The sequence below is a fragment of the Oncorhynchus gorbuscha genome, linkage group LG10 (genome assembly GCF_021184085.1).
Source record: "Oncorhynchus gorbuscha isolate QuinsamMale2020 ecotype Even-year linkage group LG10, OgorEven_v1.0, whole genome shotgun sequence".
NCBI classification, from domain to species: domain Eukaryota; kingdom Metazoa; phylum Chordata; class Actinopteri; order Salmoniformes; family Salmonidae; genus Oncorhynchus; species Oncorhynchus gorbuscha.
Genome location: NC_060182.1, coordinates 96,814,039 through 96,830,751, shown reverse-complemented (window position 1 = coordinate 96,830,751; position 16,713 = coordinate 96,814,039). Strand labels below are relative to the sequence as shown.

The window sequence follows — 16,713 nt, the reverse complement described above, 5'->3', positions numbered from 1 at the left end:
TCATGGGCTCTCCATGCTGCTCATGTGTGGCCCCCCGGTCTGCCCTCCTCCTCCCTGGGTGTTCTTCAGCTGGGTCTCCAGCCCTCTAGCTGGAAGACCAGCGAGCTCTTCTCTGTTCCCAGGGACTCCAGCATGGTCTGTTTCTGGATCAGAGTCTCCGTCAGCTGGTGTAACCTGCTCTCTAGCTCCACCTGGCTACTGCTGCTCAGAGCCTTATTGGTCAGCTGTGGGGGGGAAGTTACATGGTCACTTACAGCTAAGCAGATGTTATGTGTCGTGCAGTGAAATGCTTATAGTCCTAAAATTATTACCCTAAAAAAAATCCACTTTTTTGACATTCTACTGCATTGTTAGGAGCTAGGACTATAAGCATTTCACTGCACAAGATATATATATATATTTATTTATTAATTTTATTTATTTATTATGTGAACTTTGACATACACTTCCATTCAAAAGTTTGGGGTCATTTAGAAACGTCATTGTTTTTTAAAGAAAAGCACTTTTTTTTTTTTGTCCATTAAAATAACATCAAATTGGTCAGAAATACTGTGTGGACATTGTTAATGTTGTACATGACTATTGTAGCTGGAAACAGATTTTTTTTTTTTTACCAGAATACAAAAGAGGAGTGGGAGGCCCCGGTGCACAACTGAGCAAGATGACAAGTATTTTAGAGTGTCTAATATGAAAAAACAGACGCCTACAAGTCCTCAACTGGCAGCTTCGTTAAATAGTACCGGCAAAACACCAGTCTCAACGTCAACAGTGAAGAGGCGACTCCGGGATGCTGGCCTTCTAGGCAGAGTTCCTCTGTCCAGTGTCTGTGTTCTTTTTCCCCCATCTTAATCTTTTCTTTTTATTGGCCAGTCTGAGACATGTCTTTTTCTTTGCCTAGAAGGCCAGCATCCCGGGAGTCGCCTCTTCACTGTTGACGTTGAGACTGGTGTTTTGCCGGTACTATTTAACGAAGCAGCCAGTTGAGGACTTGTAAACAGTAGTTGGAAAAATGACTTGTGTCCTGCACAAAGTAGATGTCCTAACAGACTTGCCAAAACTACAGTTCGTTAACAAGAAATTTGTGGAGCGGTTGAAAAATTAATGTTAACGACCCCGACCTAAGTTTACGTAAACTTCAGACTTCAACTGTCTATATACCTGGTTTCTGAGTTTCTGGATCTCATCTTCCCGATCCTTGATGCGACTCTGCAGTGTGGTCTTGGCACGGTGGTTTTCCTCCTCGACATACTGTAGCTCCTACATCACACATAGAACATTTCCCCTTAGCCCAGAGATAGAGAAAGAAACAGGCAGGGACTTCCTGGACATGGCAGGGACTTCCTGGACATGGCAGGGACTACCTGGACATGGCAGGGACTACCTGGACATGGCAGGGACTACCTGGACATGGCAGGGACTACCTGGACATGGCAGGGACTACCTGGACATGTGGTCGAATAAGAAACGCACGTTTTACATTGCAAAACGTTTCATAATGGGGTTTTTCTCCGTTGCACACCTTAAATGAATAGGACCCAAGGTCCAAGGTTTACTAGTAGGATTTGCTTTGGATATGCTTGGGTACACATCGGCCAATGAAATGCTTACTTGCAGGTTCCTTCGACTTTGCAACAATAAGAATACAAAAAAATAGAATACACATTTTAGCATCAGTATAACACAGGAAGACACAATTTATAATATTTACAGGTGTATTGGGGAAGGGGGGCAGTGTATAAACTGGAGCAGTATAATAAGAGTTGGGTAGCAACAGTTGTGATGTGTGTAGCATGAACATGTCCTAACAGACTTGCCAAAACTACAGTTCGTTGTCTGTTGTCTGTAGCCAGAGGTGTGGAAACACTTTGTTGCTTTTATGAATTTTGTCTTGCTGCTTTTTTTGTTCTGTGTTGCTCTGTCTGTATGCTACGTCTTGCTTGTCCTATGTTGCTCTGTCTGTATGCCACGCCTTGCTTGTCCTATGTTGCTCTGTCTGTATACGTCTTGCTTGTCCTATGTTGCTCTGTCTGTATGCTATGTCTTGCTTGTCCTATGTTGCTATGTCTTGCTTGTTCTATGGTGCTATTGTCTATATTGTAATTGTTTTTAATAACCTGCCCAGGACTGGCGTTGAAAATTCAGCCGGTTACAAAACCGGCACTTTTACTGAAACGCTGATTAATGTGCACTGTCCCTGTAAAAATAAAATAAACTAAAAAATAAACTAAACATACCCCACATATCCAAAAAGTCAAACATCTCATGCCAAAATCTTCGGCATTAATATGGAGTCGGTCCCCTTTTGCTGCTATAACAGCCTCCATTCTTCTGGGAAGGCTTTCCACTAGACGTTGGAACATTGCTGCTATAACAGCCTCCACTCTTCTGGGGGAAGGCTTTCCACTAGACGTTAGAACATTTCTGTGGGGAATTGCTTCCATTCAGCCACAAGAGCATTAGTGAGGTCGGGTACTGATGTTAGCAATTAGGGCTGGCTCGCAATCGGCGTTCCAATTCAGCCCAAAGGTGTCTGGCGGAGTCAAGGTCAGGGCTCTGTGCAGGCTAGTCAAGTTCTTCCACACCGATCTCAACAAACCATTTTTGAATGGGGACCTTGCTTTGTATTGTCATGCTGAAACAGGAAAGGGCTGCTGCCAAAAGTTGGAAGCACAGAATCGTCTAGAATGTCATTGTATGCTGTAGCATTAAGGTTGCACTTCATTGGAAACTAAGGCCCGAACCGTGAAAAGCAGCCCCAGACCATTATTCCTCCTCCTCCAAACTTTACAGTTGGCACTATCTATTTCTGGGCAGGTAGCGTTCTCCTGGCATCCGCCAAACCCAGATTCGTCAGTCAAACTGCCAGATGCTGAAGCGTGATTCGTCACTCCAGAAAATGTGTTTCCACTGCTCCAGAGTCCGATAGCGGTGAGCTTTACACCACTGCCAATGAGATTGCTGGGCTCGATTTTATACACCCGTCAGCAACATGGGTGTGGCTGAAAAAGGGGTGTGTCCACGTACTGTGTGTATGTCTGTGTATATGTGAGTGAGTGCATGTGTGCGGAGAATCAGAGCAGGTGGTCAGTCCAGTTCAAGTGTTCAGCAGTCTGATGGTTTGTAGATAGAAACTGTCTGAGCCTGCTGGTATCAGACCTCATGCTCTGATACAGTATTCCCAACGCTAAGGGAGAGAAACAGATCGGGCTGCGGTGTGTGGGGTCCTTGATGATGCTTCCCAGACACCATTTTGAGTTGAAGTCCTGGATGGGTGGGAGTACTGTCCCAGGGATGTACCGAGCAGTCTTCACCACCATCTGGAGGGCCACGGTCCCAGTGATGTACTGGTCCGTCTTTCACTACTCCCGCTGGAGGGCCACGGTCCCAGTGATGTACCGGTCCGTCTTCAACACCCTCTGAGGGCCACGGTCCCAGTGATGTACCGGTCAGTCTTCAACACCCTCTGGAGGGCCACGGTCCCAGTGATGTACTGAGCCGTCTTTCACCACCCACTGGAAGGCCTTGCGGTCGTGTATGGAGTAATTCCCTACCAGGCTGTGATGCAACTGGTCAGGACGCACTCGATGGTGCAGCGGTAGTATTTGGTGAGGATCTGGGGTGGCATGCCACATTTATTCAGCCGCCTTAGGAAGTAGAGATGCTGTTGCGCCCTCTTGACAAGAGTGGTGGAGTTGTTGGTCGATGTCAAGTCCTTTGGTGATGTGGACACAGAGGAACTTAAAACTCGTGATCCCATTGATGTGAATCGGGGAATGTTTCCTCTGCTTGCTGAAGTCAACAATCAACTCCTTTGTTTTGCTGACACTGATGGAGAGGTCGTTGTCATGACACCACAATGCCAGTTCACTGACCTCTTCCCTAAAGGCGGTCTCATTGTTGTTGGTTATCAGGCCTACAACCGTGGTGTCGTCAGCAGACTTGATGATGGAGTAGGTGTCGTGCAAAGTCACACAGTTGTGGGTGAACAGGGAGTACAGCAGAGGACTGAGGACACACCCCTGGGGGACCCCTGTGTTAAGAGTCAGTGTGGAGGAGGTGTTGTTGACAAACCTCACAGCCTGTGGTCTGCCCGTCAGGAAGAGGGTGGTGTCCAGACCCTGGGCTCAGTGTTGAGCTTGGATGGAACAATAGTGTTGAATGCTGAACTGTAGTCAATGAACAGCATTCTTAGAATTTTTTTATTTTTTTTTAAAGTTTAGCCTTTTTTCTCCCCAATTTCGTGATATCCAATTGATAGTTACAGTCTTGTCTCATCGCTGCAACTCCCGCACGGACTCGGGAGAGGCAAAGGTCGAGAGGCGTGCGTCCTCCGAAACACAACCCAACCAAGCCTCATTGCTTCTTGACACAACGCCCACTTAACCCAGAAGCCAGGCACACCAATGTGTCGAAGGAAACACATTGATAACCCAAATGATGACCAGCAACAATAAAGACTGCATCTAGGTGAGAGGATTCTAGCTGGCTTTATGATCTTGCACAGTTCGCTGAAGTGTTTGTTGGTCGTAGAAAATTATTACATGAACATTCTAAGCAAACAAAGTAACGACGCAAAAAAATAATAATAAAAAATAAAAAATTGAAGTCGAGCAGGAACCGGCAACCTCCTTAACGCGCCATCTTACTTAATCCACAAGTGATTCCTTCTTCCTTCTCTGTCCTCTGTTAGCAGAGTGGCACGCACTTCCCACAGAGTTGCAATATTTTCCTGCTTATTCGAAGGCTATTTTTGCTCTTAGAAACATACTCAATATCCACTGAAGTAGCTAGCAAGTTTACTAAACTGCTACAGTAGTTGCCTTGGTAACAAAAACCAAAAGACTTCCTAGCTTTGCTAACGAAAAGCGTCAGTCCTAGCTCGCTTGCTATTATGAAATTGTATTTTTCAACAACGCCAAATAATGTTTTGAAAAAAAAAAAAACTGACTTTTGCTTTCAAAAGCAGCTCAAACATAAACAACACAACAATGACCTTCAGAGCCATTGAATTATAGTGTACATTACAGAGAAATAACGCATGCTCTAGAATGCCCTTCAAGCCAATCAGAAAGGAGTATTCAACAACGCCCGTGGTATAATAAGATATATTCTGCTACCTGTTTGTAGCGCTCCACCTCGGCCTCCACTTCCTGCTTGGCTCTGGTCTGTCGGGCCTGTTGCTCCTGGTTCTCCAGCTGCTGCTCTCTCCACGTCTCTGCCTCAGTCAGGGCCGCTACCTCCAAGTCCTGGGAGAAGAGCGGTCACAACATCTCACTCTTACAGCCAGGTCATCCAGCTACCAAGGTTGTCTTGAAGTAAGCACGTCCTGTGTGGCTCAGTTGGTGCTAGCAACGGCAAGGTGAAGAGTTCAAGTCCCGCAAGGATAGTGCAGGAATCACATCAACATACTAAAGAATTGTATGCACTCACATTGTACTGTAAGTTGCTTTGTATGTGTGCTAAGGGGTGTCGGTCCGAGAGAGGGTCGGCCCGAGAGAGGGTTATATATCACTGAGACCATCTCCAGTCCCTTCTCACCTGTATCTCAGCACGGAGTGTCTGCATCTGTCCCTGTAGTTTCTGTATCTCGTCTCTCTGCAGCTCCTTCTCATGTCTAAGCTCCTCCAGCTCCAAAAGTCCGGCTCCTCCTCCTTCCAGACCATCCAAGCCTGACCCTCCTTCAGGCTGCTGATCAGCTTCTCTTTGACTGGAGAGGACGCACACACACCACACACACACAAACAAAAGCATTAGAAAGGAAATAGTGAGTTGTGTCCTAAAGATCTCTATCTCTTACCTGTAGTATGCGGGAGGCTTTGCTTTTATAGTCCTGTAACTCCTGCTTGGCAGTCTCGCTGCGTTCCGGCACTCCTCATCTGCTGTTGGAGGTCCTCGACCCGGTGCTTGTCATCCGACGCCCGTCTCTCTGCGCCCGTCACCGCCTCCGCTAGCGTCTGCCTCTCCGCCTCCACCTTGGATAACCGCACCGCAAACTCACTCTGTGGAACCGAGGAGACGACACGTTATATAGTCTATGATTGACTTTACAGTGCATTACGGGAAAGTATTCAGACCCCTTAACTTGTTACACATTTCGTTACAGCCTTATTCTAAAATGTATTAAATAAAACTAAATCAAAGCAAACACACAATACCCCATAATGACATCACAATACCCCATAATGACATCACAATACCCCATAGTGACATCACAATACCCCATAATGACATCACAATACCCCATAATGACATCACAATACCCCATAGTGACATCACAATACCCCATAGTGACATCACAATACCACATAGTGACATCACAATACCCCATAATGACATCACAATACCACATAGTGACATCACAATACCCCATAATGACATCACAATACCACATAGTGACATCACAATACCCCATAATGACATCACAATACCACATAGTGACATCACAATACCCCATAATGACATCACAATATAAGTGACATCACAATACCCCATAATGACATCACAATACCACATAGTGACATCACAATACCCCATAATGACATGACACAATACCACATAGTGACATCACAATACCCCATAATGACATCACAATACCACATAGTGACATCACAATACCCCCATAATGACAAAGCAAAACATGTTTATTTTTGCATATTTATTCCAAATGTTAAAAAACTGAAATACATTATTTACATAAGTATTCAGACACTTTGTTATGAGACTCGAAATTGTGCTCGGGTGCATCCTGTTTCCATTGACCATCTCTAAGATGTTTCTACAACTTGATTGGACATGATTTGGAAAGGCACACATCTGTCTATATAAATGGTCCCACAGTTGACAGTGCATGTCAGATCCAAAACCAAGCCATGAGGTGGAAGGAATTGTCTTTAGAGCTCCGAGACAGGATTGTGTCGAGGCAGGGCCTCCCGAGTGGTGCAGTGGTTCAAAGCACTGCATTGCAGTTGCTAGCTGTTCCATTAGAGATCTTGGTTAGAGTCTAGGCTCTGTCGCAGCCGGGAGACCTATGGGGCGGCGCACATTGGCCCAGCGTCGTCCTGCTTAGGGAGGGATTGGCCGGCATGGATGTCCCTGTCCCATCGCACTCTAGCGACTCCTGTGGCGGGCCGGGAGCAGTGCACGCTGACACGGTCGCCAGGTGTAACGATGCTTCCTCCGACACACGTTGGTGCGGCTGGCTTCCGGGTTGCGGGCGTTGGGTCATGAAGCAGTGCGGCTTGGTTGGGTCGTGTTTTGGAGGACGTACGGCTCTCGACCTTCGCCTCTCCAGAGTCTGCACGGGAGTTTTAGCGATGAGACAAGGCTAACTACCAATTAGATACCGCGAAACTGGGATGAAAAAATGGTTAAAAAGTCCAAATAAATGTAAATATATATTTATTAAATTAAATAAAAGATTGTGTCGAGGTACAGATCTGGGAAAGGTACCAAAACATTTCTGCAGCATTTAAGGTCACCAAGAACACAGTGGCCTCCATCATTCTTAAATGGAAGAAGTTTGGAACCACCAAGACTCTTCATAGAGCTGGCCACCCGGCCAAACTGAGCAATCGGGGAGAAAGGCCTTGGTCAGGAAGGTGACCAAGAACCCGATGGTCACTCTGACAGAGCTCCAGAGTTCCTCTGTGGAGATGGGAGAACATTCCAGAAGGACAACCATCTCTGCAGCACTCCACCAATCAGGCCTTTATGGTAGAGTGGCCAGACGGTTGCCACTCCTCAGTAAAAGGCACATGACAGCCCGCTTGATGGATGAAACCAAGATTTAACTATTTGGCCTGAATATCAAGTGTCACGTATGGAAGAAACAACCCAGCATCCCTACAGTGAAGCATGATGGTGGCAGCATCATGCTGTGGGGATGTTTTTAGAGGCAGGGACTGGGAGACTAGTCAGGATCGAGGGAAAGATGAATGGTGCAAAGTACAGAAAGATTGTTGATGAAAACCTGCTCCAGAGCACTCAGGACCTCAGACTGGGGTGAAGGTTCACCTTCCAACAGGGCAACGACCTTCAGCACACAACCAAGACTTCGGGACACGTCTCCGAATGTCCTAGAGTCGCCCAGCCAGAGAGACCGGACCTGAACCCGATTGAACATCTCTGGAGAGTCCTGAAAATAGCTGTGCAGCGACACTCCCCATCCAACCTGACAGAGCTTGAGAGAATCTGCAGAGAAGAATGGGAGAAACTCCCCAAATACAGGTGTACCAATCCTGTATTTCTTTAGAGTTTATTTAACTTTTACTTAACTAGACAAGTCAGTTAAGAACAAATTCTTATTTACAATGACGGCTTTATGGGGAACAGTGGGTTAAACTGCCTTGTTCAGGGGCAGAACGACCAATTTTATCTGGTCAGTTCAGGGATTCAATCTAGCAACCTTCGGTTACTGGCTCTAACCACTAGGCTACCTGCCGCCACGGGTACGTAGCGTCATACCCAAGAAGACTTGAGGCTAGAATCTCTGCCAAAGGTGCTTCTTCAAAGTTCAGAGTCCAGGGTCTGAATACTTATGTAAATGTGATAGTATGGGGTATTGTGTGTAGATTGATTAGGAATAAGGCTGTAACGTAACAAAATGTTGAAAAAGTCTAGGGTCTGTACTTTCTGAATGTACATGAAGAATGTGCCCTGTTTCCACTAGGTCCACCATCCTTCATTTTGCTTTGACAGATTAATGATTAATAAAATAATAATTATATATATATATATATATATATATATATATATATATATATATATATATATATATATGTGTACTTGAGAGTTGGGACGTGTGTGGGTGTATATATATTTTTCTACCTGCATCTGTCTATAGCCATCCTGTTCCCTGCGTAGAGCCATGTCTGCCTCCCTCAGTCTCTCCTGCATGGTCGTCATGGCCTGGGACTGCATACTGCTTCCTTCTGTGTGGTCCTGGAGGATCCTGGACATGATGGGGGTACAAAGTTGGTCGTTGTCTCCCTAGTACTATACAAAACCAACTTCAGTGTGACGCTAACGGCCGTTTCCTCCACCGGTTCCCTTGGTTACCGGGCTCGGACCAGCGGTCCTCCATAAAGACACGTGACCGGACCTCCTTGACAACGTAGCCAACCAGTTGTCCTACAGACAAGGATCCGATTCAATAACTTCATTGGCGACATTTCAAGCTAGCTGTGGAGTGGAGCTTACGGCACGTTCTTTACCTCCGTTGCACACAGACTAGCTATTCAGAGAGCACCTCACACAGAGCCTCCGGAGCAACACCATGTTTATCCATGTGAGCACTGTTACCTCCGGAGCAACACCATGTTTATCCATGTGAGCACTGTTACCTCCGGAGCAACACCATGTTTATCCATGTGAGCACTGTTACCTCCGGAGCAACACCATGTTTATCCATGTGAGCACTGTTACCTCCGGAGCAACACCATGTTTATCCATGCGAGCACTGTTACATATGGATTATTCTCAGACTTTTTCAATATATTTTTTACTAATATGTAAATGTTGAAGCAGCCTCATTGACTGGATCTATTCATTCACAAAGATTTGGTTAATTAAATTTACCTGGACTTCTGACAAATGTAGTTGTCTTTTACTAATAATGAATGAAATGTAAATGTTGAAGCAGCCTCATTGACTGGATCTATTCATTCACAAAGATTTGGTTAATTAAATTTACCTGGACTTCTGACAAATGTAGTTGTCTTTACTAATAATGAATGAAGCAAACAGATTTAGTTCTTCCAAGCCTATTCCATCTAACAAAGATTGTAAACATACCGGGACCTCTCAGTCTGTGCCTCCTCCAGAGCAGAGCTCCGTGACTTCAGTAACTGATCTGCCTCATCTAGCCTGACCTTCAGCACGGCCAACTGCCCGTCCTTAGCACCGAGGGCCTCTGTGAGGTCATCAACCTGCGACCGCAGCTCCCTGACCGCGCGGTCTGTGCGAGACTGGTCCGAATTCCACTTCTCTGTGCGTAACCGTGCCTGGTTCAATTCTGTAGGAAAGAGATTATGACCATAGTTACGCCCACGACAGACATAAACCAAACCACATTATTTAGGTGTCTGCTACACATACATGAGCAAAACCTGGTCCCAGATCTGTCAGTGCTGTGTTGGCAAGACAACATCCATCGGCATGACAACGACCATATGAGTTGGCAAGACAGCATAAACAGATTTGGGACCGGACATGAGTCTTCTTCCTCAGTCTCTCTCAGCTCTCTCACCCTCCTGAGTGTCTTTGGCTCTCTGGATGATGGATGCCAGTTCCTGGTTGAGGGAGGTGACCTCTGACCTCAGTAGCTGGTTCTCCAAACGCAGACTGGACATCATCTGACTCTGCTGCTCCTCTATAGGGGCGGGGCCAGGGCTGGGGGAGGGGCCTCGTATGTGGCCGGAGACTCTGATAGGTAGGTGATAGACTGGGGAACAGCCAACCCAGAGTCAGAACCATCAGGTGTGTCTGGAAAAAAGAGAAAGAGAGAACACATAAAGGAGGGAACGTTGAGCTGATGATTTAAATTAGCAATTGTAACTAGAACACTGTGTTGATTATTTCATGAATTTATATGATGTCGACCAAACATTGAGATAAAATAACAAAAAGAAATACGCGTAAGTGCCTTGACATTAACATTACCAGTTTAAGTGTCAGTACCTTGACTTTCTTTGGCAGAGCCATCCTCCGAACCCCCTGTTTTGGCACTGTGAGTACTGGTGGACAGAGAGCTGTAGCTGGAGGTTCGCGACATGCCCCGTAGGGAGGGGGGCGTGGAGGGGCTGAGGGGACCATGATGGGGGCAGCAGCCGAGACAGGAGGTGCTGGCTGTGGGGAGCCTGATCCTTCAGGAGATACTCTGAGAGGATCTCTTGGTCTGACCTCCCGCCTCTCGTTGGCCGCCGGAGGGTCTGAGCTGTTAAGGAAGTCAAACAACAGGTCATCATCTACATCTTGCTCACTCTGACTCTTCTTACTAGGCCTCACAAAGCTGGAGGAGGGTTTGATGGAGCTGGAGGAGGAGGCAGTGCTGGAAGACCCCAGGGGAAGGGTGCTGGTAGTGGAGACTGTGGCTGAGCTAGTCAACAGGGAACCTTTGGATTTTTTGATGTTGCCAGCAGCTGCAGTAATGAAACCAGATCCTGGTGCGTTGTGGGAGGTGGAGTTCCCATAGGGGTGTTGCTGTGTCTCTGATGTGTTGGTGCTGTAGCCGGTGCTACTGTACTGAGAGGTTTCAGTGGAGTCGGGAGCATCGTAGGCTGAGGAGAAGGAGGAGGTGCGGCCTTGGGGTTTGGTCAGGCTGGCAGCTCCTGCATCCACTTTATTCAGGAAGTCTTCAGCTTTCCCTGCCAGGTCAGCCAACCAAGACATTCTGCATCCTAGAAACACAAATTAATCAGTTTGTCAGATTCAGAAATTAAATAACAATAGCTTTTGTGACAAAATCTCATGTGTATGTCAAAAGACATTCCCCTAAAACCAAAAGATAAAGCAACATGTTATGATGACATTGCTTCTACCGTCCAACAGATAGCAAGATTGTTGATGTTATGGCTAACATCTTTGAAGGCTAGCTAGAAATCCGGGTGATCACTAAGTTAACCCTCAAAATAGTATAAAATGGTCTGTGTGGGTAGGTTTAACAACATACTGAGATATCAACTTTCAGCTTTCGGCATAAATCAGGGGTGGATTACACAGGGTCCGACAAACAAACTATTTTAACACATTAGCATCCATTATCGCTAACTAGCTAGTCGACTTACCGTATAACAACAGCGACGTCCAAAACTAAAAATAAATAAATATCCCAGACAATTTATAGACCGGGATGAATAATCAACAGATGGACTATAGTGTCACATTTACACATTATCTGGTAAATCTTTGTTAGGTAAATATGAGCGTTTGGATCAGTCTCATACGTGGACCAGGAACTAACGCAAGGACCCCCAAAAACAGAACGCCTATGTCGATGCCTGATTAAAATACAAGCCAGCTGTCAGATTTTGACACAGATAGAACAGTAAAACCAGATGTTTCACCGAATGTACAAAATCTGAAGTATCCGGTTGACATTTCCACTCAACACCAAGGTGATGAGAGGAATCCAAGTAGGAAGGAGATGGAATTTGGCCGATATTCAGAAAAATTTCTCATCATGAAACATTTGATCTCAATACCGTTTTGTGTTCCCAAAACTAAAATATGTTACGAATAGAGCGGGCTAAGTTGGTAGACTTGACCATTTTCCAAAGTTTAAAATGTGTTTGTTGTTTAGATGGAGTACAAGGGCGAATTGAGTTATTGCACACGAGCACTTCAGTGTGGGCGTTCCCTAACTGAAATATGCAAATAAATGATAGAACCCACCAATAGGATCTCGATATCTCGTACTTGGGTCTGCCCACTATGATTCATTTGCTCCCATTGGTAACGACAGGCCATGGTCTATCTTGGCTTAGTTATAACAAATAATTGGTTTTAAACATATTTCTGGAGAGAAATAGTTGACCACTGTGGTATTAGGGCTCCCGAGTGGCGCAGCCGCCTAAGGCACTGCTCCTCAGTGCAAGCGGCATCACTACAGTCCCTGGTTCAAAACTAGGCTGTATCACATCCGGCCGTGGTTGGGAGTCCCATAGGTCATTGCACAATTGGCCCAGCGTTGCCCAGGTTTTACCGGGGTAGGCTGTCATTGTAAATAAGAATTTGTTCTTAACCGACTTGCCTAGTTAAATAAAATAAAAATTAAAGCAGCACACCTGGTAAGCTACTGGAGCCTCACTCTACCTGTGATTTCAGAGAAATGTTTGATAAGGTGCGAAAATGAAAAAGATTTATTCCTCAGTGTGCACTGTTACATTTTTTTCTTTAAATTATTTTTAAGTCATCTTCTCAATCTGTGGGTTTCCATTAGATACGCTAAGTCAAAATGGCTATAATCGTAAAAATGTAGTTAAATAAAAATGAGCTTTTTGTTCCTATTTTAAGATTGTATAATTTAGGCAGGGTTTATGACTTTGTGACTGTGGTAACTAGTGATGTCCCTATCTGTACATAAGTAGCTGTTTTAGTTTCCAGAAAACATGTGATATTGTCAGGTGTTGTGTATTCGTGCACCCAAATTCAGGACGTGTCTGAAGCGTGGATGGCTTGACTGCAGTAATTTGAGAGACCCTACAATATGCACAAAATAAACTCGACAGAACCTTTTGTGAATAATAGGATAGTTATCTGTAAAATAAATACATAAATGAAATAAAATAAAAATCACTCATGGGGATAGTGCCAACACCCAAAGGTATCTCAACCACTGGTAATGGGGAGGGAAAGACAACACACAAAGAGAACACAGATGTTACGAAACAGTCTCTCTCTTTATTCTGCCGCACTGCAAATGGGAATTATTTCCATGGCATGCCACATCAATACAGGAACTGTTTAAGGATCGATAACACTTAGAATCTGCTCCAGGGAAAAGAGAGAGATAAGGGTACCAAAAAGAAAATAAACAATTCTCTCTGTGATCCATGTAAATTCATTTTTAAATATTTTTTTTTTTTTTTTTTTTTGTAGACTTTACAAAGTGCTGTCCAGTAGCCAGGCAGATAACGAGCCGGCCCTGCTGTCTGAGAAAGAGAACGGGTCAGCTGGAGAACGTGGTACTGCCCTCAACCTCTTAGGTCAGGGGAAAACCTAAATCATGTACGAAGAAAATACAGTCCGTGTCTGAAACAGGGGGGGGGGGGCGGGAATCAAGATTGTACCCCAATAAATGTTGACAGTCCCAATAACTTCAAATCATGTCAATCTAAGTCTTACAAGACAGAGTTGGCCAAGGTAAGAATCCACAACCACTATGCCCTTGCAAAAGAACTGGACACCAAAAGAGTGAACTTCAGATCCATATGAGGGAGAACCAACGTTAGATTTATTTATAAAAAAACTTAGAAATTACAAAAGAAAAATAAACACAATTCCAAGTACAATTTTTACCACATAATAAACGAGAGAAAAATAAAATAAAAAGGTCAACAACTGTCTAAGAGAAAACCTTCGAGGGAAAAGAAAAAAAAAAAAAAAAGTTGTCTTCTGTCTTCTCTTAATTATTATTTCCTATTGTTTTAAGATGGACAGCCTCTCTCACACACACTCAAGCATACGGTCACACATCTCTCTCACACACACACTCTCTCTCTCTCTCTCTTCCCTCAAACACACACTGGTGCCCTGGGGCGAATGGCCAACCAACATGCAGGTGGTTCTGACTGAGGTTTTAGGCCATTTGATCAGTCGTTGAAGCCCCTCATTTACTTCCTGTAGTTCTTTAGATCAAGCCCCTCCTCTTCTTGTAGTCCTCCAGGTTGAGAGACCTACGTGGAGCACCGTCCTTCACTGCCAGGGTGTTGGCGCTCACTGACAGAGACTTGGCTTCTGAAACACACCAGAGGAACAACATTAGTCTGACACATCTGTTGTTACAGGTGTAGGTTCCCCTAGACGCTGACCTTGAGTGAGTTTAGCATTTCCCTCACAAGTGGTTAAGGTTAGGACTTGGTGAGGGGAAGCTGATCCATTAGCTGGTCATAGCCGGCTTTTGGCCAATAGGCTATGTAATTCCTTTTAAGAAGAAGGTAAAGTAACAGCAATTGCAGCAGTGATAATATATATATATATATATATATATATATATATATGGACTCATGACATGTTATAACTTGGAAGCATACTGTGATAAATTAAAAAACATTTAATGTGTCCTTTATTTATACAAAGGGGGTATAATGTGTATTTGCAGTAACATGGAGTGTATGTATTTTACTCAAGGCATCTTTAAAACCTACAGGCTTTGTATTTCATCCTAGGGACTGTTGAACCGTGTTCTGTACAGTAGAAACATGCTGTGGACCCTTTACGAAGAAATCTCAAATTCATCTCAATGGACATAACTGTGCTGAATTCTCAGAATCAACCGGGTTGGTTCCGTGACACCCTGCCTTATCAGCCCCGCCCTCAGTGAGTATCCCAAAAAATTACAGGACTTGTTAACCAGACCGGTAGATAAAGTTTATTTGCGGTATGGCCATGCCAGTTTGAACAAAAATTATCCTGCGGAACCCCCGATCTGTACCTAGGGGGTTGGAAACCCCCGATCTGTACCTAGGGGGTTGGAAACCCCCGATCTGTACCTAGGGGGGGGTACCCTGATCTGTACCCAGGGGAAACATACATGTGTCATGTGTAACGGTATTGTTAGTGCACATTGAACTACCCTCCTGGAGGCATGGATCGAACCCACCACTTTGTTACGTAGACATTTGAAACTGTCCGTCTCACCTGCGTTGGGAACCTGTAGGTCAATCTTGACGTCAAAGTCGTGAACTTTAAAGAGGTCCTCTGACAGGTCGCTGGTGTTCTTTGTCGGGTCGATGACTTTGAGAGCAGCCTGTCCTGCTCCCCTGCCCATCTCAAACTCCAAGTCCATCTCTTTGCCTGACCCTTCTCCGTACTTCTCATTGAGGTGTTGGAGGATAGCTGCATGGACTGAAGGGTCTCTGGCCTGCCAAAACACAAACCGTCAATACTGCAGACAGGCAAGTACTGCAGACAGGCAAGTTATTCAGAATTTTAATACGTGTAAAAAAACGCTTAAAGTTGCTCGTGGATACTTTATCATCTCAGCATTCAAACCCTCACCCTGGCTCTGGGACTGACTTTGTAGCCCTTACTGCTGAGGTTGGCTACCCCCCACCTCACCTTTTAAATGTATAACAATATAAATTGAGCTTGGCTGATGCTTTAAGCTCACGAGTGGCGCAGCGGTCTAAGGCACTGCATCTCAGTGCTAGAGGCGTCACTACAGGCCCTGGTTCGATTCCAGGCTGTATCACAACCGGCCCATAGGGCTACACACAATTGGCCCAGAGTCGTCCGGGTTTGGCCGTCAATGTAAGTAAGAATTTGTTCTTAACAGACTTCCCTAATTACATTCTTAAAAATTAAAAGCTTTGGGCGGAACACAAGTTAATAATAGGCCAATGTGATTTATAGGATTTAAAAAATAAAATTAAAAATCTGGATATTTTCTACCTGCAAGCTGCAATGTTTTTATTTTTAACTTTAAATTCTCTGGCAACTGCCAAATTCTCTAAAATGACGTTGGTTGAGCGGCTTATGGTTGAGAAATGAACATTCAATTCTCTGGCAACAGCTCTGGTGGACATTCCTGCAGTCAGCAAGCCAATTGCACGCTACCTCAATTTGAGACATCTGTGTGATTGAGTTGTGTGACAGAACTGCACATTTTAGGGAGTGTCCTTTTGTCCACAGCACAAGGTGCAACTGTGTGATGATCATGCTGTTGAGATTGCCTGGGATGACAACAAGCTCAGTCCGATGATGCTGTGACACACCGCCCCAGACCATGACGGACCCTCCACCTCCAAATCAATCCCACTCCAGAGAACAGGCCTCGGTGTAACGCTCATTCCTTTGACGATAAACGCGAATCCGACCATCACCCCTGTTGAGACTAGTCAGTGAAGAGCACTTTTTGCCAGTCCTGTCTGATCCAGCGACAGTGGGATTGTGCCCATAGGCGACGTTGTTGCCGGTGAGGACCTGCCTTACAACAGGCCTACAAGCCCTAAGTCCAGCCTCTTTCAGCCTATTGCGGAAAGTCTGAGCACTGAT

At 45.1% G+C, this 16,713-nt stretch overlaps 2 pseudogenes across 1 annotated transcript in view; both read right to left on the bottom strand.

The window, feature by feature from the left end:
* LOC124046997 lies at positions 1–12,007 on the bottom strand (annotated as a pseudogene).
* Positions 12,008–13,378: 1,371 nt separating this feature from the next.
* LOC124046815 overlaps positions 13,379–16,713 on the bottom strand; it is a 20,024-nt pseudogene continuing 16,689 nt past the window's right edge. The window contains exons 12-13 of the transcript XR_006841071.1: positions 15,358–15,580; positions 13,379–14,454 (exon numbers count right to left, since the gene is read on the bottom strand). The product of XR_006841071.1 is annotated as an RNA polymerase-associated protein RTF1 homolog (transcript). The remainder of the gene's footprint in view (positions 14,455–15,357; positions 15,581–16,713) is intronic.